The sequence below is a fragment of the Crotalus tigris genome, unplaced genomic scaffold (genome assembly GCF_016545835.1).
Source record: "Crotalus tigris isolate CLP2741 ecotype Arizona unplaced genomic scaffold, ASM1654583v1 scf7180000018891.247784533:1973344, whole genome shotgun sequence".
Classification (NCBI taxonomy): Eukaryota; Metazoa; Chordata; class Lepidosauria; order Squamata; family Viperidae; genus Crotalus; species Crotalus tigris.
The window spans coordinates 672501-694452 of record NW_024097260.1 but is presented as its reverse complement, the minus strand read 5'-3'; the positions used below and the strand labels follow the sequence as shown (position 1 = coordinate 694452).

At 44.3% G+C, this 21952-nt stretch overlaps 1 protein-coding gene across 14 annotated transcripts in view; it reads left to right on the top strand.

Moving 5' to 3' along the window:
• Window positions 1-21952, top strand: part of NCOR2 (nuclear receptor corepressor 2) — a 233097-nt gene that overhangs the window by 31725 nt on the left and 179420 nt on the right. For 5 of the 14 annotated variants that reach the window (XM_039357319.1, XM_039357320.1, XM_039357325.1 and 2 more), the window contains exon 1: window positions 175-919. The exons of 4 other annotated variants lie outside the window; for them this stretch is intronic. The gene's annotated coding sequence lies outside the window, so the exon portion shown is untranslated. Of the gene's footprint in view, window positions 1-174; window positions 920-21952 lie in introns of those variants that run through there. 5 more of the 14 variants (XM_039357328.1, XM_039357318.1, XM_039357322.1 and 2 more) reach the window with 2 other exon arrangements.

Genomic DNA, 21952 nt, shown 5'->3' with positions numbered 1-21952 from the left:
ACGCAAGTTTACCACTTCAAGCCCCCCCCTTATAACGGGGAGGGGGTGTTTCTACCTTCCTCTCACCCCTCCCTCCCCCCCTCCCCTCCCCGGCGTCACAAGTGTCAGAGACGGCGCTGGTCCCTTTAAGAGAGCAGCCAGGCTGCTGCAAACCGTGCGCCCCAGCCCGGGCGCAATTCTTGCTGCCGTTGCGGCGGCTGCAACCGGCGGTGTGTGGGTGGGGGGGCGCTCTCCTGCCTTCCATTCCCCCCCTCCTCCTCCTCCTTCTCCTCTGCGGAGCCCAGCCGGCGCTCTCCGCAAAGTTGAACCTTTGCAACAACAACAACAACAAAACAGCTCAGTTGCAAAACGCAGCCAGCCACCGCAGCTGCAAACTGCGGGGCGCGCGTCGGCGGCGGCGGCGGCTGCTGTTGCTGCTGGTGTCTCCTCCTCTTGTTCTCCTCCACCTCCTCCTCCTCCGGCTGGGAGCTTCAGACATCTTAGGAGAGGCGGAGGAGGGAGAGATTTCCGGGCCCCCGAAGCGGACGGAGCTGCCGAGCCGAGCCGAGCCAAGCCAACGCCGGGTCCCTCTCTCGGATTTTTACGCACCGCGCCGAGCCCATGGGAAGCTGCGCCGGGGGACGGCGAGGAAGGATCGTGGCGTGGCAGGGCTTCCGCCGTCCCCTTGGATCTGCTTTTGGCTTTTCTTGAGTCTGAAATGTTCATTTGATTTTTTTATATATATATTTTTATTTTTGCAATCTCCTCTCCCCCCCCCTCGCCCCCCCAAGAATCCGCTCCACCGGGAGCCTTGCTCGGATTTGGAGACGTCTGGATGAGCAGCCCAAGGAATTATTCTTTTTATTATTATTGGGGTGGTTTAAGGGAAAAAAAAAAAAGAGAGGTCAGCGGCCTTGCACGGAGCGGCGCGGGCAGTAAGGTAAGGTCGGAGGACGACAGCTCGCTGGGGGGGGGGGGAACCTGACTTTCTCTTTGTTTATTTTTTGTTGTTTCACTCTCTCCGGGAAAGAATATAAATATGTAGCAAGGCTGCTTTGTTTTGTTTTTAAAAAAGCAAACAAACAAACCGGAAAAGGCAGGATGAAATCTGCCCTTCTTTAAAAAAAAAAGAAAAGAAATCTGATTTTTGTTTCGTTTTGTTTTGCTTGCAAAAATAAGCGGCGGGTCCTTTTGAGCACTTTTGGGGCGGCTGAGGAAGAGGAGGAGGAGAAGGGGGTGCGCTGCATTTGCAAGCGGGCGCCCGCTGGAAGGAGAGAACGGGGGGGGGGGCGCAGCGTAGAAACCACACGCGTGTAGGCGCTTGCACATGTTTCAGGGAGGGGTCTAGCCATAGGAGGCAAACACGCTCTCTTTCTGGTCGGTGTTTCTGGTTCCCCCCCCCCCCAGAGGAAGTTCTGTCTAGACTCGCGTCTTAGACGGCTAAACGCTTGAGCAATTTTAATTAATATGGATGCCAGCCTGTTTGGGGGGAGGAAAGAGGACGTGGTTCTCCTTTAAATCCCCCCCTTTTTTTGCAAATGTCTAGTTGGATCTTTGGAAAAGTTTTGCAGGGTCTGGGGGGGTGTTAAGTTTTAATTCGGGGTTTGTACTCTTGGGTGCAATCTGAGCTTGGACCCATGGAGTTGACCAGGAGTTGTGTGAATGGGATCATCTTTGCCTCCCAACACCTGAAAAGGGAGAAAAAAACTTGGTTGGCTTGGGCAAAGAAAGCTTAACTATGGTTAGCAGAGCTGGGTCTGTGTGGCCTCAACCGGGCATCCTTGTTGGCCTCTCCTAATGCACTCTGCATTGGGGCGACTAGGTTAGGTCGTGGGAATGGACCTTGTGGGGTTGATTCAGCTTGAACCTTTGGCTTGCAAACGGGCCTACTCTGCAGGGGACAAGTTGGTGCCCCCCCCCGGAGCTTGCTAAGCCTTTGTGAGTCTGAAAATCCAACTGTTGTGGCTGCTACCCAGATGCAGTATGTGTATCCTGCAGATGGGGCTTACGGGTCAAACTATGAATGGCTTAACCCGGGTTAGCATCTTCAAACTCAGCTGAAAGCTTCATACACTGCAGAAATTGCTTACAAGCCTGTTGAGTTGAGCAATTGACAACTTTTTAGCTTGAGATTCCTCGGGGTGTTTTTTTTTTTTTTTTGGTGGGTGGGGGAAGTTGCAACTCTCAGGAAATTTTCCCCCCCCCCATTTTCACCTTATTTGCCCCCCTTTTAACTAGGGAGTAAATGGCTGAACTGCACAGCCTTTTGCAAACAGCAGCTTCCTGCATGCACCAAGCTTTGAATGGCTTAGGATCTGTGTAATCAAAGCTGCCTTGTGTTTCTTATTCTGGATGGTATTTAGATGCATTTTTTTTTTTTTGGTCCTTTTATTCGCTCTTTGCCAATGTTTAGGTCTTGGAATCAGAGTTCCTGTTTCGGGTGGTTTCGTCCTCCTGGTTGCTCCACGCATTTGGTGGCTACGGAAATGGTGTTTTTCCTCTCTTCCTTTGCGATGAGGCTGCTGGGAAGTGGAGTTCGTGAAGTTTGAGCTCAAGAGCTTTAAGTGTGCAACCGCGTGGTTTGCACTGGACCCAGCCAGTCCTTTTGGCCTGCCCTGTTTTCTTTGTATAATTTCTTGCAAAAAGAAAAAAAATAAGAGGCCATTTGAAGTTGACAAGTGGACTGTGAATGAATTGACCAGGATTTCTTTCTGAGCTGCAGAGTGGGGGTGCAAATATTGGTGGGAGAAATTCTTTTGAGCTTTCAAGAGAATCTCCTATTGGTAGGAAAATAGCAGCTGGAAGCATCGGTGGGATAATTTTTCGAACAAGTGGCCTGCCCTTTTAACACAGAAGCTTCTGCAGGAAAGTTTGCTGTTTGGATATAGTTAAATAGCTTGCTTGACACGTGGCAGGCTAGCTCTTTCTAAGGTTTTAATTGGGATTTTAAGTTCTAAGTGAATTGTGTTTTGTTTCCTTGTGCAACATCTCCTTAAAGCCATAGGAAAAATTCAGGGTGACTGTGGGGCCAAAACGCGTTTTGCATTTTTAACGCAACACATTTTCCAACTTGGCATCTGGGAAAATAAAATTACGAAGGGGCTAGACCTTTGGGCGTTGAAGCCCACAGCTCTTAAAAGTTGCCAAGGTTGAAAAAAACTATCCTGTGGATTAAATTATTAAATTATGTATAGTTAAGCTGCCATTAAAATATCAGGTGGTTTGGATTAAACTGATGTGGTTTGGTTGGCTGAGTCCTGTGAATGCCAACACAGATGGCAACATAAACCAGGTTAATGTGCGGTGTGCTAAGCCCAATCAGGTTGAGCAAAGTGATCCAGAAGTGATATCTGTAGCTTAGAGACCAATTGACACATCTTGTGGAGTCCTGAGTTAATCTTGATTTCCATAAGCCACATTTAGTTGTGTTTGCACATTAAGGGAGCTGTAAACTGACTTGTAGTAATTTAGTTATAGGACAGGACAGGACAGGATATGATACGATACGATACGATATGATACAATACAATACAGTACAATAGATGAAATACAATAGGATAGGATAGGATAGGATAGGATAGGATAGGATAGGATAGGATAGAGCTTGAAGGGACCTTAGAGGTCTTCTAGTCCAGCTCCCCGCTCAAGCAGGAGAACCTATACCATCTCAGACAAGTGACTGTCCAGTCTCTTCTTAAAAACCTCCAGTGATGGAGCACCCACAATTTTTGGTGGCAAAACTGTTCTACTGGTTAATTGTTCTCACTGTCAGGAAGTTTCTCCTTAATTCCAGGTTGCTTCTATCTTTGGTCAGTTTCCAACCATTGTTTCTTCTTCTGCCCTCTGGTGCTTTGGAGAATAACATGACCCCCTCTTCTTTGTGGCAGCCCCTCGGATACTGGAACACTTCTATCATGTCTTCCGTTTCTTCAAACACTTCTATCATGTCTTCTGTTTCAAACCCAAGTCCTGCAGCCCTTCTTCATATGTTTTGGTCTTCAGGCCTTTTGATCATCTTAGTTGCTCTTCTCTGAACTTTGCACAACCCCTTCCCAAAAAACAAAAGACCCACCAAGACTTGATTGATTACAGCTAAGTTCTTGAAACAAGCTAATTTTAGATTTGGCCCACTCCACATCTTCCAACCCAACGCTCATGGAAAATAATAGTCAATCCTTGATTGGAAGTGAAATCTTTTGAACTCTTCAGCTCAACCATGTCCCATTCAATTATAGCTTCAGTGGGATGACCTTTACTCGACTGAAAACATCTTGTCTTATTTTTGTTGCAAATGTAGACAATGAGAGGACATTTTAATCACGTGTGGCGAACCTATAAAAAATCCTGGAATAACGACCACAGTTGAGCCCAATTGTCGTTAAGTGAGACATTTGTTGTGAGTTTTGCCCCATTTTCTTGCGTCGGTGGTGAAGTAAATCATGGCAGGTGATAAGTGAGTAACCCCGTAATTAAGTGGATCTGGCTTCCCCCATTGACTTGTCCGAAGATCGCAAAAGAGGATCACGTGACCTTGGGACATGGCAACGGTCATAAATATGAACCAGTTGCCAAGCCTTGATCACCTAATCACGGGGATACTGCAAATGTAACGGTGAAAAATGGCCATAATAAGTCACTTTTTTCACTGCTGTTGGAATTTTGAACGTCGCTAAACGAACTGTTGAAATTTGAGGAATACCTGTATAGAATTGGGAACAGGTTTTGGGATGGCTGGATGGATGGATGAATGGATGGACAGGTGGAAAAAATTACGGATGTTTGTTTTTGCACATGATAAGCGCACCGAGATGATTGCACAAAGTTGGAAAATTTGGGATTGTGCCCCAAGGTTGGTGAAGATGATGGGAACCTGCTGAAATGTCTTAACTGGACTTTTATTAGAGAAAAGATAATATTTAAGTTTATTCCTGTCTAGAAACCACTTACAGACCTTTTTTTTTTTTTTTGCAGGAAGCAGGAAAAAAATGAACTTGCAATTTATGGTTTTAATGATTAGACTAGAATAGATGATAAAAGAGAGCTAGGATTTAACCTAGAGTAAACTTAAAATTGTTCTTATAACTGCTGAAAGGAAGATCAGAAACTATTTCTTCTCTACTCTCTTTTTATGTCTCCCCTTCTTTCTAGCGCTTTTAGCTTTCTCTGATTTTTTTTTCTTACTTTGTCTTTGTTTCTAATCTTCCTTTTTAGAAATATTTAATAAAAAAATGTTGAAAACATAAAAGATCCTCTATACCAGTGGTTCTCAACCTTTGGATCGGGACCCCATTTGGGGTCGAACGACCATTTCACGGGGATCGCCAAACAACGCAGTCCGCCATTTCCCCCCCCCCCCTTTTCCTTAGCTGTGCTACTCCCTTTTATTCTATTGGCTTTTGAAAGCCAATAGAATAGACTCTCTTGAATAAAGTCTAATTCTATTGGCTTTCAAGAGCCAATAGGAATTGTCCAGGCTGTCTCTGCCCTGCTGAGCCCGCCAAAAGTCCCATTCTGCAAACGGTGCTGCACCAGTTGAGTAGTCCTCGACTTACGACCGGTTGGGGGTCGCGACATTAAAAAGGTTGAGAACCACTGCCCTACATCCTCAGAAGAATACAGAAAAGCAGAGTTGGAAGGGACCTTGAAGGTCTTCTAGTCCACCCCCTGCTCAAGCAGGAGACCCTATGCCATTCCAGATCAATGGCTGTCCATTTTCTTCTTGAAAACCTCCACGGATGGAGCGCCATCGCTGGAAATTGTGTATTATTTTGTTCCCTTCTTAAGGACATTCTCCTCCTTGTAAAAAACTGTCCCCTGCAGGTCTCATAACGGGTATATTTGATTTGGGGTGGGGTGTATTTGCCTCCCCAGTTTGAGGCTGACGTTGGTGGCCTCCATTAAGAACCATTGATGATAAGGACCAAGGCTGAGATACATGAGCAGAGGGAGTTTGTTTGATTGTCACACAATGAGTTGGCGATCTTGAAGACTTGAAACGGTATTTATGGAGGTGACAAAATGGGTGTGTTTAGTAGATTCTCCTTCTTGCACATTTACCTTCCTCTGATTTGTTTTCTCTTCTCTTGGTTCCTACCTCCCTTTGTAGACATCTTAAATAAAAATAATCATGAAAACATACAGATCCATCTTGGCACCGTAAGGTCTGAAATACTTCCTCTCTGCAAAAAAGCCCTCCTGCAGGACATTTTCTCCCACTCGGTGAGAAAGAGACAACTTTTGTGTCCTGTTCTTCGTTTTTGCAAGAACGGAAAAGTTTTCACGCCCTAATTCGAGTTTTGCCAAAGCCACACTTCTGTTTCGACCATCGCTCGGGCCCGAGGTGTGACTGTCAGATTTCTTCTTGAAATGATTTTGAGTTAATTACTACTTTGCAAAAAAAAAAAAAAATCCCTTTTGGTTAGCCAGCAATCGCCCAACTTTGCACCCAGACTAGTCCAAGGGAGACATAACAGCAGTATTCCAATATTTGAGGGGGTCTCAGAGAGGAGGGGGGTCAACCTATTCTCCAAAGCACCTGAAGGCTGGACAAGGAATAACAGATGGAAATTGATCAAGGAGAGATTCAGCCTAGGAATAAGGAGAAATTTCCAGGTAGTGAGAACAATCCACCAATGGAACAGAAGTTGCCTTCAGATGTTGTGGGAGCTTCATCACTGGAGTCTTCCAAGAAGAGACTGGACGGCCATCTCTCAGAATTGGTGTAGGGTCTCCTGCCTGAGCCCCGTGGGGTTGGACTAGATGACCCACAAGGTCCCTTCAAACTCTGTTATTCTATTCCAGTGGTGGCGAATCTATGGCATGCGTGCCAGAGGAGGCACTCGGAGTCTTCTCTGTGTGGACGCGCGCCTCTTTGGCTAAATTTTTGCAGGAAAAAGCCATTTCTCAAGGCCTCTCCTAGCCAAAACAAGCCACCGGAGTGAGCGCACTGTTTTCAGCTTCGAATTATATCAAACGTGACACCAGAAACAGGCTTAACAGATGACCTGAGTGCTGCATGTGTTGCTCTCAAACTTACAAAATATAAGCCAAGGTTAGACAAATGATCAGCATGCATACAACAGCAAAAATGACATTAAGAGCTCAAAAGCATGTCAAATGCAAACTTTCACCCTTCATTTGTCATTCTGTTTTCCTTTTAAGACAAAAGATGTTAATGTAGGAGTTGTTTTTTCTAAACCAAAACCTCAGTGTTCAGGTTCAATTGCCGCGTTGGCACTTTGCGATAAATAAATGGGTTTTGGGGTTGCAGTTTGGGCACTCGGTCTCTAAGAGGTTCGCCATCACTGTTCTATTCTAAATAAATGTTTCCTCCTGAGCCATGAGGATCAGACGTGCTCATGAGGATCGGCGGATCTTACGAAGTGCCCAGGGCCATCCTTACAGTGACGGAAGCCATCTTTGGACTCGGCAAGATCTGGAGAACCTGCCCCAGGCGGTCCTCAAGTTACAACGGGTTTTGACTGTAAGTCGAGGACTGCCTTTAATAATGTCAGCCATTGCAAGAAGATGTGTAAGACTCTGCTGTAGCTGCAGGTAGCCTTCGACTCGTGACCACAATGGAGCCCCACTTTTATGTCGCAAAGTGAAACCGTTGGGAAGTGAGTTTTGGCCTATTTTATGACTTCTCCCGCCACAGTTAAGGGAATCGCTGCAGGTGTTAATGTGGTGACACAGTTGTTAAGTGAATCCGACTTCCCCACGGACTTTGCTTGTCCAAAGGTCGCAAAAGGGGATCACACGACCCCGGGACACTGCGACGGTTGTAAATATGAGTCAGTTACCAATCCTCTGAATTTTGATCACGTGACTGCAATGATCCTAAGGGTGAAAAGCATTCATAAGTCACCTTTTTTTCAGTGCTGTCGTAACTTTGAACTGTCACTAAATGAAAACAAGTCAAGGGCCAACTGTATTAGTGGTTAGTTTCTAAGAATCAGCCCTGATCCACAATGCATGCAGTACACATGAGCAAAGAGGGCAAAGGCTGCGATAGGGGAAAACAAAATTAAGATTATATGCTTAGTTCTGGAATGCAGACCCGCCCCGTGTGACGTTTGGTCTGCTTCAAAAAGCATAACAATTTCACTGCCTCTTTGTAAGGTGTGGGTCAGCCCTGCCCGCCTTCCAGAACCGCTTTTCATTGTCTATTTTGGCATAGCTGGGATCTTCTGGAATGCTTGCCTTCCAGCTATTCTTCTTTAAAAGGAAAGGGTTCAGAGGGCTTAGTACCGTTAACCTTGGAAGGACGTGAAGGCAACATAACTCTTGAGAAATGTTTGTTCTCCCTTCCAGCTCAGCCGTCTCTCCCTGAGCGGTGGCTTGTGTGAGGCCCATTTAACAGAACAACAGAGTTGGAAGGGACCTTGGAGGTCTTCTAGTCCAACCCCTGCTCAGGCAAGAGACCCTGTATCAGAGGTAGGCAACCTTGGCTCTTTTATGACTCGTGGACTTCAACTCCCAGAATTCCTGAGCCAGCCATGCTGAGGGGAAAGGGAGAGGTTTCCAAGCTGAGCCATGCTGGCTCAGGGATTCTGGGAGTTGAAGTCCACGAGTCATGAGGGGGCCATAGTTCCCCCATGCTGGCTCAGGGATTCTGGGAGTTGAAGTCCACCAGTCATGAAGGAAGCCATAATTCCCCATGTTGGCTCAGGAATTCTGGGAATTGAAGTCCACGAGTCATAAAAGAGCCAAGGTTGCCTACCTATGGCCTAGGCCTAGGCCGCTTTATGACTCGTGGACTTCAACTCCCAGAATTCCTGAGCCAGTCATGCTGAGGGGAAAGCGAGAGGTTTCCATGCTGAGCCATGCTGGCTCAGGAATTCTGGGAGTTGAAATCCACGAGTCATAAAAGAGCCCAGGTTGCCTACCCTTGCCCTATACCATTTCAGCAGTGGTGGGATTCGAATAGGTGAACAACCAGTTCTCTGCGTGGATGCTGCTTCCGGAAGTCCATTCTGGGCCTGGGCAACAAAAAAATTAGCTACCGGTTCTGCTAAAGTAGTGCGAACCGGCTGAATCCCACCACTGCATTTCAGACAAATGGTTATCCAATCTCTTCTTAAAGACCTCCAGTCTTGGAGCACTCATGACTTCTAGAGGCAAGTCGTTCCACCGATCAACGAATTCCTTCTTGCCCTCAGAAAACAACTCATAGGTCAGGGGTGTCAAACTGCCGCGGGCCGGATGCATCCTAGCAAAACCGCGCCCACCCCATTGCTGGCAATGGCAAAAAAAGTCACTATATGTCGCGACATGTCACGTGACGTTGCGAGTTTGAAACCGCTGTCCTAGGTCCCTGGTAACGGCTTGAAGGCCAATTCTGGAGCATGTCATGGAAACACGTCCTGAACAATCTACCGTTTAGCCTACTTTGACCTCAAGTTTGGGCCGCCTGGCTTCTTGAGAGAGTTATAGATCCAGAAAATTTGGGGGGCGTTGACTCGGAATCAGAATACAGCTGGAAGGGACCTTGGAAGTCTTCTAGTCTACTAGACACAATCAACTGGGACTAACTTCTTGGTGGGCATGATGTACTGGTAGTCCTCGATTTACAAAAGTTCATTGAGTGACCGTTGAAAGCTACAACGGCACTTTAAAAATGTGACGGAGGACCGTTTTTCAGAGTTACGCCCTTTGCCACATCCCCATGGTTGCGTGACCAAAATTCAGCGGCTTGGCAACTGGTTCACACTTATGACCGTTGCAGTGTCCGAGGGTCATGTGATCACTTTTGTTGACCTGGTAGGCAAGTCCATGGGGGGGGGAAGCCAGATTCACTTAACCGGGTTAGTAACTTAACCACTGGCAGTGATTTACTCAACCACTATGGTAAGATAGGTTGTAAAATGGGGCAAAACCACTTAACAAATGTCTCACTTAACAACAGAAATATTAGGCTCAATTGTGCTTGTAGGTTGAGGACTACCTGTATAAGGGTAGGTAATTCAACGGAGGAATGTTTGGACTTATCTACTGAAAGATCTGGGTCAGTGGTGGCAAACCTATGGCACGTGTGCCAGAGGGGGCACTCGGAGTCCTCTCTGTGGGGACACGCGCCTCGCTCTTTGGCTAAGTTTTCACAGGAAAAAACCATTTCTTAAGCCCCTTCCTAGCCAAAACAAGCCTCTGGAGTGAGCACGCTATTTTCAGCTTTGAATTATATCAAATCTGACACCAGAAACAGACTTAACAGATGACCTGAGTGCTGCCTGCGTTGCTCTCAAACTTACAAAGTATAAGCCAAGGTTAGACAAATTATCAGCATCCGTACAACAGCAAAAATCACATTAATTGTTCAAAAGCATACCAAATACAAACTTTTACCCTTTAGTAAAAAGTTGTTTGTATCATTGAAAGCTTTGTTATTGTGTTTTCCTTTTAAGACAAAAAATGTTAATGTAGGAGTTGTTTTTTCTAAACCAAAACCTCTGTGTTCAGATTAAATTGCCGTGTTGGCACTTTGCGATAAATAAGTGGGTTTTGGGGTTGCAGTTTGGGCGCTCGGTCTCTAAAAGGTTCACCATCACTGATCTAGTTTTAGGAAGCAGTTCACAAATCTTGTGAAACTAACAGTTCATGGTGGGCTCATTCCTATTGCCAATTTTTTTATCCAGTTGGAAGGGGACTGGGCGGCAAGGGGAAAAACAGAAACCCTTCTGTTGAGTGAGGAAAATAAATGTAGGCCTCAGAAGATGGAGGATTCCTGGCTGGAGAACACTGGATTTGAAAAAGATTTGGGTGTGGTTGTTGACAGCCAGTTGAATATGAGCCAGCAGTGTGGAACTACTGGTCTAATCCATTTCTGCGCTGCATTAGAAGACTTATATCGAAGTCCCATGAAGTCATTGTTTTCTCTACTCATGCCTGGTGAGATCATACTTGGTGCTTGGTGTCCTCGCCTCCAGTTTCCAGCCGGAGAACGTAGATAGTTGGGTTAAAGAAGCTTCAGATGAGGTCATTGAAGATGATAGATGGTGTTGGGAACGTGCCTTGTGAGGAGAGGCTGGAGGACCTGGGGATGTTCAGTCAGAAGAAGAGAAGACTTAAGGGCTACTAAGACTAGTAGCCATGTTCAATTCCATAAAAAGGATGCTGTGGGGAAAGTGATCAAGAAGGAGCAGAAATGGTTGTAAGTTGCAACTACTAAGATTTCATTTAACTATGAGGTATGTACTGTGGTTTCTCCATATCTGGAGACGTTTAAGAAGAAGCTGGACCACCATGTCCCATCAGTGGTTTCCTTGCTTCTTTTTTAGTGTGGTCCCTTCCAACTTGACAGTTCTGTGATCCCGTTTGTGATCAGGACTTCCTCAGCGTGGCCTCCTAACACGTTTGAGTTCTTCAGGGATGGAACTGGAAGAAACATCACCTTCCAAGTTACCTTTCATGGAGAACCTCAATTTTGAGGCATGGTGCCATGTTTGGGAAACTGCTTCCCAGAATCCTTTGCAAACTTCATGTGTTTTGAGGACTGTCTTTAACACAAATGGGGTGCCTGAAATCCAGAGGTTTTGCAGGAGAAAGAAATGGCACGAGGCTATCAAACCGAGCTTCTGAAATGTTTCCTGTGCTTCTTGTTGCCTTGGGTGCAATTTAACAGACTAACAGAGCTGGAAGGGACCTTGGAGATCTTCTAGTCCAACCCCCTGCTCAAGCAGGAGACAAATGGTTGTCCAGTCTCTTTTTGAAAGCCTCCAGTGATGCAGCACCCACAACTTCTGGGGGCAGGTTGTTCCACTGGTTAATTGTTCTGTCAGGAAGTTTCTCCTTAGTTCTAGGTTGCTTCTCTCCTTGGTTAGTTTCCATCTGTTGCTTGTCCTGCCTTCAGACACCGCTATCATGTGGGAGCTAACAGAATAACGGAGTTGGAAGGGACCTTGGAGGTCTTCTAGTCCAACCTTCTACTCAAGCAGAATAGATTACCAAATGGTTGTCCAGTCTTTTCTTAAAAACTTCCAGTGTTGGAGCATTCACAACTTCTGGAGGCAGATTGTTCCACTGGTTAATTATTCTAACTGTCAGGAAATTCCCCTTTAGTTCCAGATTGCTTCTCTCCTTGGTTAGCTTCCATCTGTTGCCCTTCCTTCCTTCCTTCCTTCCTTCCTTCCTTCCTTCCTTCCTTCCTTCCTTCCTTCCTTCCTTCCCTCCCTCCCTCCCTCCCTCCCCTCCCTCCCTCCCTCCCTCCCGGTTGCTTCTCTCCTTGATGAGTTTCTATCCATTGCCCTTCCTTCCTTCCTTCCTTCCTTCCTTCCTTCCTTCCTTCCTTCCTTCCTTCCTTCCTTCCTTCCCTCCTTCCCTCCCTCCCTCCCTCCCTCCCTCCCGGTTGCTTCTCTCCTTGATGAGTTTCCATCCATTGCCCTTCCTTCCCTCCCTCCCTCCCTCCCTTCCTTCTTCCTTTTTCTCCCTCCCTCCCTCCCTTCCTTCCTTCTTTCCCTCCTTCCCTCTTGTGCTTTGGAGAACAGCTTGACTCCCTCTTCTTTGTGGCAGCCCCTGAGATACTGGAACACTGCTGTCATGAAGAAAGATTCCTTGAACAAAAAGGGTCTGTTTTGAATTATAGCCCAGACAGATTGGAGTGAGGCTCTTTGTGTTTCACAACCTATAATTAAAGTGGAATTGAGTAACCCATTTTACTCCAGATTAGTTACTCGAATTAGGACCGCAATCGAATCACAAATTTCCATGGCAAAGCGAGGCAGTGATTGAATGAGCTTTGCCCCATTTTACGACTTTTCTCTCCAGCGTTATTAAGTGAATCCCTGCAGTTGTTAAGTTGCTCAAACGGTTGTTAAGTGAATCCTGGCTTCCCCCCGTGGAGTTTGCTTGTCAGATGGTGGCAAAATAGGATCACGTGATCCTCCCCCCCCCCGGGACGCTGCCCCCATCATAAAGTGTGACTTGGTTGCCAAGAATTTTGACCACGTGACCCACCAGGAGGCTGCAAAGGTCGTAAGTGTGGAAAAAACGGTCACCAGTCACTTTTTTTGCCATTATAACTTTAAACGGTCACTAAACGAACCGTTGTAAATCGAGGACTATGTATTAGGTAGCTTGGTGTACCTAATTAGATAGCTTGGTGTTTTGTCCTTTGCTTGCCTTTTTTGACTAAGACCCCTCTAATGTCCGCTTCCCGCGATTGATAACACAGGAATAATAACACAATCCAACCTTGCAGGAAAGTTGTAATAATTTGAGATGTCTGCCCGAGAAATCCTTACGAGCACTTAAGAAAAAAAGAGGATGCTTACATCAATAAGGAACTGTACCTCTTGGACTTGCATTACGACTAAAATTGCTTCCAATTTGATTTTTGTAAACGGCCTTGCGATGCTGGAATTTTAAATCGCCGGGCGGGAGGATCGCTTCAAGCTGGACAATGATTTGATTTGGGATTTGTCTAACTTCCTTTTACCACCAGCCTTCCTGTCTTAGCTTCCGCAGAGGTTGCGATCAATGCGTGTTAAAATCCCTGTGCTGGGAAATCAGGCCGTTCTTGGTCATTATTCGCAATCTTGTTTGTGTGACTCGGAAAGAAAAGAGTTGGATGCAGTGCGTTTATCCTTTTTTTAAATAATAATAATAATAATAATGAAGATATTATTATTATCGATCATCGCACAGTCAGCCAGATGTTCAGACTGGATTTGGCATTTTGTTTACCTATCGAGTCCTTACCCAGGACCTGGGATAGGCAGATGTGGATGTTTGATGGTATTACAGATATCGTCGCAGGATGGAAGCAGTTCCTAATAAGGCCGCCTTTTGCAATTGACTAATAGCGAATTTGTCAATGCCAATGGTGTTCAAGTGGTGCTCCAGTTGTTTTGGGATTGCACCCAAGGAGCCTATGACTATTGGTACTACCCTTGCTTGCTTTTGCCACAGTCTTTCTATTTCTATTTGTAGGTCTTTGTATTTTGTTATCTTCTCCAGTTCTTTCTCTTCTATTCTGCTATCTCCAGGCACTGCCACGTCCACTATCCAGACTTTTTTGTCTTTCTTATCGACAATTGTTAAGTCTGGGGTGTTATGTTGCAGGTGCTTGTCTGTTTGAATTCTGAAGTCCCAGAGCAGTTTAATTTTATCATTTTCTATGACTTTCTCTATTTTATGATCCCACCAGTTTTTGCTTACAGGCAAATGATATTTTTTGCAGATCTTCCAATGCACCATTGTTGCTACTTTGTCATGCCGCTGCTTGTAATCAGTTTGTGCAATCTTCTTGCAACAGCTTACCAAGTGGTCCACTGTTTCTTCAGCTTCTTTGCATAGGCGGCACTTACTGTCTGTTGCTGTCTTCTCAATTTTGACTTTGTATGCATTTGTCCTTAAGGCTTGGTCTTGTGCAGCCAGAATTAGTCCCTCGGTCTCTTTCTTCAATTTTCCTGCTCTTAGCCATTGCCAGGTTTTATTATTATCTGCTTTCCCAGCTATTTTTTTCATGTATTGGCCATGTAGTGCTTTGTCTTCCCATGCCTCTATTCTGTTCTTCATTTGGTCTTTCTTGTAGGCCAGTTTGGTCTCTCCAGTAGTTAGTAAGCCTTCCTGATATACTAATTTCAGTGCATCTTCATCATTGTTCTTCAGATATTCTTCCAAAGCCATTTTTTCTTCTTCAACCATCTGATGTACTTGTAGCATTCCACGCCCACCTATTTGCCTTGGTAGATAAAGTCTATCAATGTCACTGCGTGGATGAAGGGCATGATTCATTGTCATTATTTTTCTGGTCTGCCTATCCATTGCTTTTAGTTCTGCTTGAGTCCAGTCCACTATTCCAGCTGTGTACCTAATGACTGGGATTGCCCAGGTGTTGATTGCCTTTATGGTATTTCCTCCATTGAGTTTGGACTTTAAGATCTTCTTCACTCTCTTGATGTATTCACCTCTAATCTTTTTCTTGACTTCAGTGTGCTTGATGTTGTCAGCTTGAAGGATACCCAAGTATTTGTAGTACTCTTCCTCATCCAGACTCTTAATGTTATTTTCGTGGGGCATCTTGATTCCTTCAGTTTTCACTATTTTTCCTTGTTTGATAGTAAGTGTGGCACATTTGTCCAAGCCAAACTCCATTACAATATCTTGGCTATATATACGGACAGTGTTGAGCAGCGATTCTATTTCAGATGATGTTTTTCCATACAGCTTCAGATCATCCATATAAAGGAGGTGGGATAGTCTGGCAGATGTTTTTGATGTTTGATAGCCATGTCCTGAGTTATTCAGTATTGTTGACAGAGGAAACAGTGCAATAACAAATAGTAATGGTGATAATGAATCTCCTTGAAATATTCCTCTCTTGATATTAACCTCTCCCAGCCTCTCAACCATTGATCTGCAACTGTGTCTTCCATTGTGCCATCGATCTTTGCACAAATTTTCTGATGTTTCTACTGACTCCTGTTATTTCTAGGCACTTTATTATCCAATCATGTGGCAGAGAGTCAAATGCCTTTTTGTAGTCAATCCATGCCACATTCAGGTTGGTCTTCCTTCTCTTGCAGTTTTCCAAGATCATTTTGTCTATTAGGAGTTGATCTTTTGTTCCTCTGCTATTGGGGCGGTTTCCTTTCTGCTCAGGTGGAAAGAGATTGTTTTCAACTAGATGCTGTTGCACTGCATCAGCTACCACACCAGTTAGTAATTTGAAAGTTGTTGGTAAGCAGGTAATTGGCCTGTAGTTACCTGGTGTTGCCCCTTTTGCTGGATTTTTCATTATTAGGTAGGTTTTCCCAGTTGTTAGCCACTTTTCAATTTCTCCTCCTTGTAGTATATTGTTGAACTGCTTGGCAATGAGTGGGTGTATAACAGTTAGATGTTTCAACCAAAACCCATGCAGTTCATCTTCACCTGGTGCTGACCAATTTTTGATTTTCTTTGCTCTTTTTTCTACCATTTTTGTTGTTATTACTAGTTCTTTCATTTCAACTTCTGTTTTATTTGCATCCACCTCTTTTAACCAAGCCGCATCCTTGTTGTATTTCTTTGGGTTATCCCATATCTGCTTCCAGAACTGCACTGTTTCTTCCTTGTCAGGTACTGACTGATTCCTTGCAGTTTCTCCATTGATGGATTGGTAGAAACGTTTCTGATTGGATTGAAATTGGAGGTTCTGCCTATAGTTTGCAATTCGAGCTTCATATCTACTGATTTTCCTGGCTATAGCTGTTATTTGTTGCTTTATTATTTCCAGTGCTTCCTTGATCTTCCTTGTTTCTAAGTGGTATTTCTTGATTAGGTATTCTTTGGTCTTCTTGTTCTTCAGCTTCTTTTCTTTCATCTGTTCTAGCTTGCTTGCATGTGATCTTAACTTGCTGATCTTATTTTCTAGTCTAACCTTCCATTTTTCTGGTGCACTGTTTGTTTGTTTTTCTTCTTTGTTGATTTTGCATCCCAGGTATTCTGTTATAACTGCAGCTGTGCTGTACATTAGTTGGTTTGTTTCTTGCAATGAATTGGTGCTTATACTTGATATTGCAATATTTGCATCTTTTAATGCTTGTGCTAGCTGTTTCTTTGGAAACAAGCTTCAATGCAGGTAGCCTTATTCTGTTGTTTTTGTGCTGTTCTAGATGCTCAGTTATTCTTTGTTTCAATTCTTTTATTTCTTTAGTTAGAGGGTTTTGTTCTTCCTGAGGAAGAGGTGCCTGGTTTCCAAATGAGAACAGTTGTATATCTCTGCTGGATTCCTTCACTGCCAACTCCCCCTGGTTTGCCTCTACATTCTGAATTACTTCTGGTAAGGCTTTGATTTCTTTGCCCTGGGTAAACCTTTGCAGTTCGTCCAATTCTGTTTCTGTGAATATTTTATTTCGTGTTATAAATCGGCGTTGATCTGCTAGTCTCTGTTCTTTCTGATTCTGGATGTTGTTCTTTCCAAACTGGTGCATTCGTTTTAGATATCCTCTTCTTGTTGGACTTGATCTGTAGTAACAGATCATTATTTCTTTGTTTTCCATCACTGTGTATCTGCGACGGGTAAACACCTTTTCTTCCAGTAGTGCTGCAGCTGCTGGCCCTGGTTGCTCAGCCAACAGTCCTGAGTCCTGTAACCCATTTTTCACCAGATATCCAGGAACTCCAATATCTAGTGCGGACCTTGTTAACCCGGGCGACGTCCGAGCCGGTATGGCATTCTGAAATTTACGTCTCACCATATTTTTTATGGGAGAGACACTCTTTGTCTGACTCCTCTGATGAGACCTGTCCAGTATGGTTGAACCTCTGGCATAGCTCTCATCTTCCTCAGAGTACACAAGCCCCACAACCACGTCAAGGTAGTGCCTCACTGGGGGTATTATTATTATTATTATTATTTTCCTAAGCAATTTGAGAGGATTGTTAACAACCGTCTGGGATTTTTGTGGCTTGGTGCAAATGCCACTAAGATAGTTAAATCGGGTCGGCCACATAGGTGGTCCTGCTTTACAGTGGTCCTGAGTTACGACCATAAGGGGCAAGCTCCTCCATTATGGTTGTAAGTTTAGAACAAGCTTTAATCTGCAAGCAAGCTGAAAGAACACCACGGACCTCCTCAATGTGGAGACCAAATTATCACGCACAAGAAAATGACATCGGAACTGCTACAAAAGAAAACATCCCCTCCATCTTCCAAAGAATAAGAATAACAAGAGTTGGAAGGGACCTTGGAGGTCTTCTATTCCACCCCCTGCAGGAGACCCTAGGCCAGTGGTGGCGAACCTACGGCACCCGTGCCAGAGGCGGCACTCGGAGCCCTCTCTATGGGCATGCACGCTGTCGTCCCAGCCTCGCCTCCCCCCCGGTGGCCCCCTCCTCACCAGAAGCCCCCTGGAGAAGAGTGCGGCCCGCGCGCAGCAGCGCAGCCAAGCACATGGCAGCCGGGCAAAGACTCCACCCTCATGCCCCAGATGATGCTGTGGGGTGCGGCCAGAGGGCATGGCTACCATGCCCTCTGGGCATTTGCTGGCTGGGCGATCTGCGGCGGGCTGTGGAGGCTGGTGGCCCTACGGGGGGGGGACGGGGCGGGGGACGGAGCAGGGGCAAGCAGGGCGGGGGGTGAAGAGGGCGGGGGCAGAGTGGGGGGCGAGGCGGGGCAGTTTTTGGGCACTCGGTCTCTAAAAGGTTCGCCATCACTGCCCTATGCCCATTCTAATAGGCTTAACAAACATTCACAGATCTTTCCTGAGACTCCTGCAGAAGACTCTGGGTGTGCTTGTGGTACGCTTGTGGTGATGAGAAAGAAAGCAGAACAATTAACCAGTGGAACAACCTGCCTCCAGAAGCGGTGAATGCTCCCACACTGGGAAGTTTTTAAGAAGAGACTGGACGGCCATTTGTCCGAAATGGTCTAGGGTTTCCTGCCTGAGCAGGGGGTTGGACCAGATGACCTCCAAGGTCCCTTCCAACTTTATTATTATTATTATGGATCATCGCACAGTCAGCCAGATGTTCAGACTGGATTTGGCATTTTGTCTACCTATCGAGTCCTTACCCAGGACCTGGGATAGGCAGATGTGGATGTTTGATGGTATTACAGATATCGTCGCAGGATGGAAGCAGTTCCTAGTAAGGCCGCCTTTTGCAATTGACTAATAGCGAATTTGTCAATGCCAATGGTGTTCAAGTGGTGCTCCAGTTGTTTTGGGATTGCACCCAAGGAACCTATCACTATTGGTACTACCCTTGCTTGCTTTTGCCACAGTCTTTCTATTTCTATTTGTAGGTCTTTGTATTTTGTTATCTTCTCCAGTTCTTTCTCGTCTATTCTGCTGTCTCCAGGCACTGCCACGCCCACAATAATAACAACAACAACAACAACAACTATTATTGTTATTATTGTTATTATTATTATTATTATTATTATTATTATTAACATAGAGTAAGAAGATTGGAAGGGACCTTGGAGGTCTTCTAGTCCACCCCCTGCTCAAGCAGGAGACCCTATGCCATTTCAGATCAATGGCTGTCCGATTTCTTCTTGAAAACCTCCAGGGGGGAGCGCCATCGCTGGAAATTCTGTATGATTTTGTTCCCTTAAGGACATTCTCCTCCTTGTAAAAAACTCTCCCCTGCAGGTCTCATAACGGGTGTATTTGATTTGGGGTGGGGTGTATTTGCTTCCCCCAGTTCGAGGCTGATGCTGGTGGCCGCTGTTAGGAACCACGGATGATAAGGACCAACGCTGAGGTCAGCATCAGCAGAGGGGGGTTTGTGTCTGCTGGATACACAATCGTTTGGTGATCTTGAAGAAGGTATTTATGAAGGTGGCAAAGTGGGTGTGTTTAGCAGGAGTCCCCTTTAAGGCTGCACCAAGGCTTTCTCGGAGTTGCATTTTTGTGGTTTTGGATGATATGTGCTCATTGGAGCCCCGAGGGGATTTGCTGGCGCATGATTAGACCAAAGTGGTTTGGAAGCCTTGTTGGGTCAGAGGCCTCTCCAGACGCCACTAAATAGAGAATAGAATGGAACGGAATAGAATAGAATAAGAATGGAACGGAATAGAGTAGAGTGGAGTGGAGTGGAGTGGAGTGGAATAGCATAGCATAGCATAGCATAGCATAGTATAGCATAGCATAGAATTATGGGATAGAATATTATAGCATAACATAGAATTATGGGATAGAATAGAGCAGTGGTTCTTAACCTTTTTAATGCCTTGACCCCCAACCGGTCGTAAGTCGAGGACTACTCAACCGGTTGTAAGTCAAGGACTACTCAACTGGTGCAGCACCGTTTGCAGAATGGGACTTTTGGCGGGCTCAGCAGGGCAGAGACAGCCTGGACAATTCCTATTGGCTTTTGAAAGCCAATAGAATTAGACTCTATTCAAGAGAGTCTATTCTATTGGCTTTCAAAAGCCAATAGAATAAAAGGGAGTAGCACAGCTAAGGAAAAGGGGGAAAAAATGGCGGACTGCGTTGTTTGGCGACCCCCGTGAAATGGTCGTTCGACCCCAAATGGGGTCCTGACCCACAGATTGAGAACCACTGGAATAGAGAATAAAATAGAATTATGGGATAGCATAGCATAGCATAGAATTATGGGATAGAATAGAGAATAGAATAGAATTATGGGATAGAATAGCATAGCATAGCATCAAGAGCGGAACAACAGAACAGAATATGGAATGGAATGGAATAGAGAATAGAATAGAAATAGAATAGAATACGGAATGGAACAGAACAGAACAGAACAAAACAATAGAAAATAGAATAGAACATAGAATAGAATATAGAATAGAATAGAATAACTTTATTGTCACTTTGAATGTACACTAATCAGCATACATTAAAATGGAACAAAACAGAATATGGAATGGAATAGAGAATAGAATAGAATACGGAATGGAACAGAACAGGACAACAAAACAATAGAATAGAACATAGAATAGAATATAGAATAGACTAGAAGAAAGAATAGAATAACTTTATTGTCACTTTGAATGTACACTAATCAGCGTATATTAAAATGGAACAGAACAGAATATGGAACGGAATAGAGAATAGAATAGAATTTTGAACGATTGCTAAACAAACAGCTGTAAATCTAGGAAGTTAGCTTTTAAGCTAGTTATTAAGAAGTTAGCTTTTCCTCTTTCCGAACAGTGACTAAGGTATAAAGATTTTTATTTTATTTTAGCAAGACTTAAAAACACAGAATTGTAGACTTGGCACAGTGAGCAAATCCTGAGTAAAGATTAACTAGGAGGTTGTGTACTGGTGCATGTCCTTCCAGGGAAGTTTATACAGGAGCCTCAGCCAAGTTGGCAGGAGCCCACCAGGCACAGAGAAATTTCCCTCAATCTTTCATCACGGACTCTACTCAAGGTTTCCAACAACTGTTGCCCATTCCTGACAAAGATTGTGGTGTTGATGGGGTCAGCAGGGATGGAAGTCAGTCCCAGCTTGGCTGAATGAGCTTGAAATAAAGTCTAAATGAAACTGCCGTAAAATTGCCAATTTAGTCTCTAAGTCTTTTCTGTTTTTGAATCAGTATCGAAGGAGGCCCCTAAGTGCTTCCTAATTTTGGGTTGAATCCATGTCTTGTCTCAGAATTGAAAGGTCCTTGGTGCTCTCTGTATTTGGTGGTTTTCTTGCATGAATAGAGTAGAATAGAATAACAAAGAATGGAATGCAATGGAATGGAATGGAGAATAGAATAGAATAGAATAGAATAATAATGGAATGGAATGGAGAATAGAATAGAATAGAATAGAATAGAATAGAAATAAGGAATGGAATGGAATGGAATAGAATAGAATAGAAATAAGGAATGGAATGGAATGGAATGGAATAGAATAGAATAGAATAGAATACAGAATGGAATGGAATGGAATGGAATAAGAGCAGAATAGAATAGAATAGAATAGAATAGAATAGAATAGAATAGAATAGAATAGAATAGAAATAAGGAACGGAACGGAATGGAATAGAATAGAATACAGAATGGAATAGAATAGAATGTAGAATATAGAATAGAATATACGGAATGGAATAGAATACGGAATGGAATAGAATATGGAATGGAATAAAATAGAATAGAATATAGAATAGAATATAGAATAGAAGAAAGAATAGAATAGAATAACTTTATTGTCACTTTGAATGTACACTAATCAGCATACATTAAAATGAAATTTCACTGCATTCAGCTCTCTGATACACACTACATAAACATGACCAAAAATTATTCATATATCCACATACCCATATATGTTCTATGACACAGAAAAACAACACAGTCTAGTTTGGATGTATACATATACACGGCGAGAAAAAAGAATCCTGCAAATTTACCAGATGGATGGCATAGGGAGCAAAGCTATTACAGAATCTACCGTGGTAGTTCTGCTATAAATACTTCTAAACCTCCTCCCAGAGGAGAGCAACAGAAACAGACCATGAAGTGGGGGTGTGGGGCCTCTAACAATGAATGCTTCGAGCTCTAAGCACATATAAGTGCTTAGAAGCCG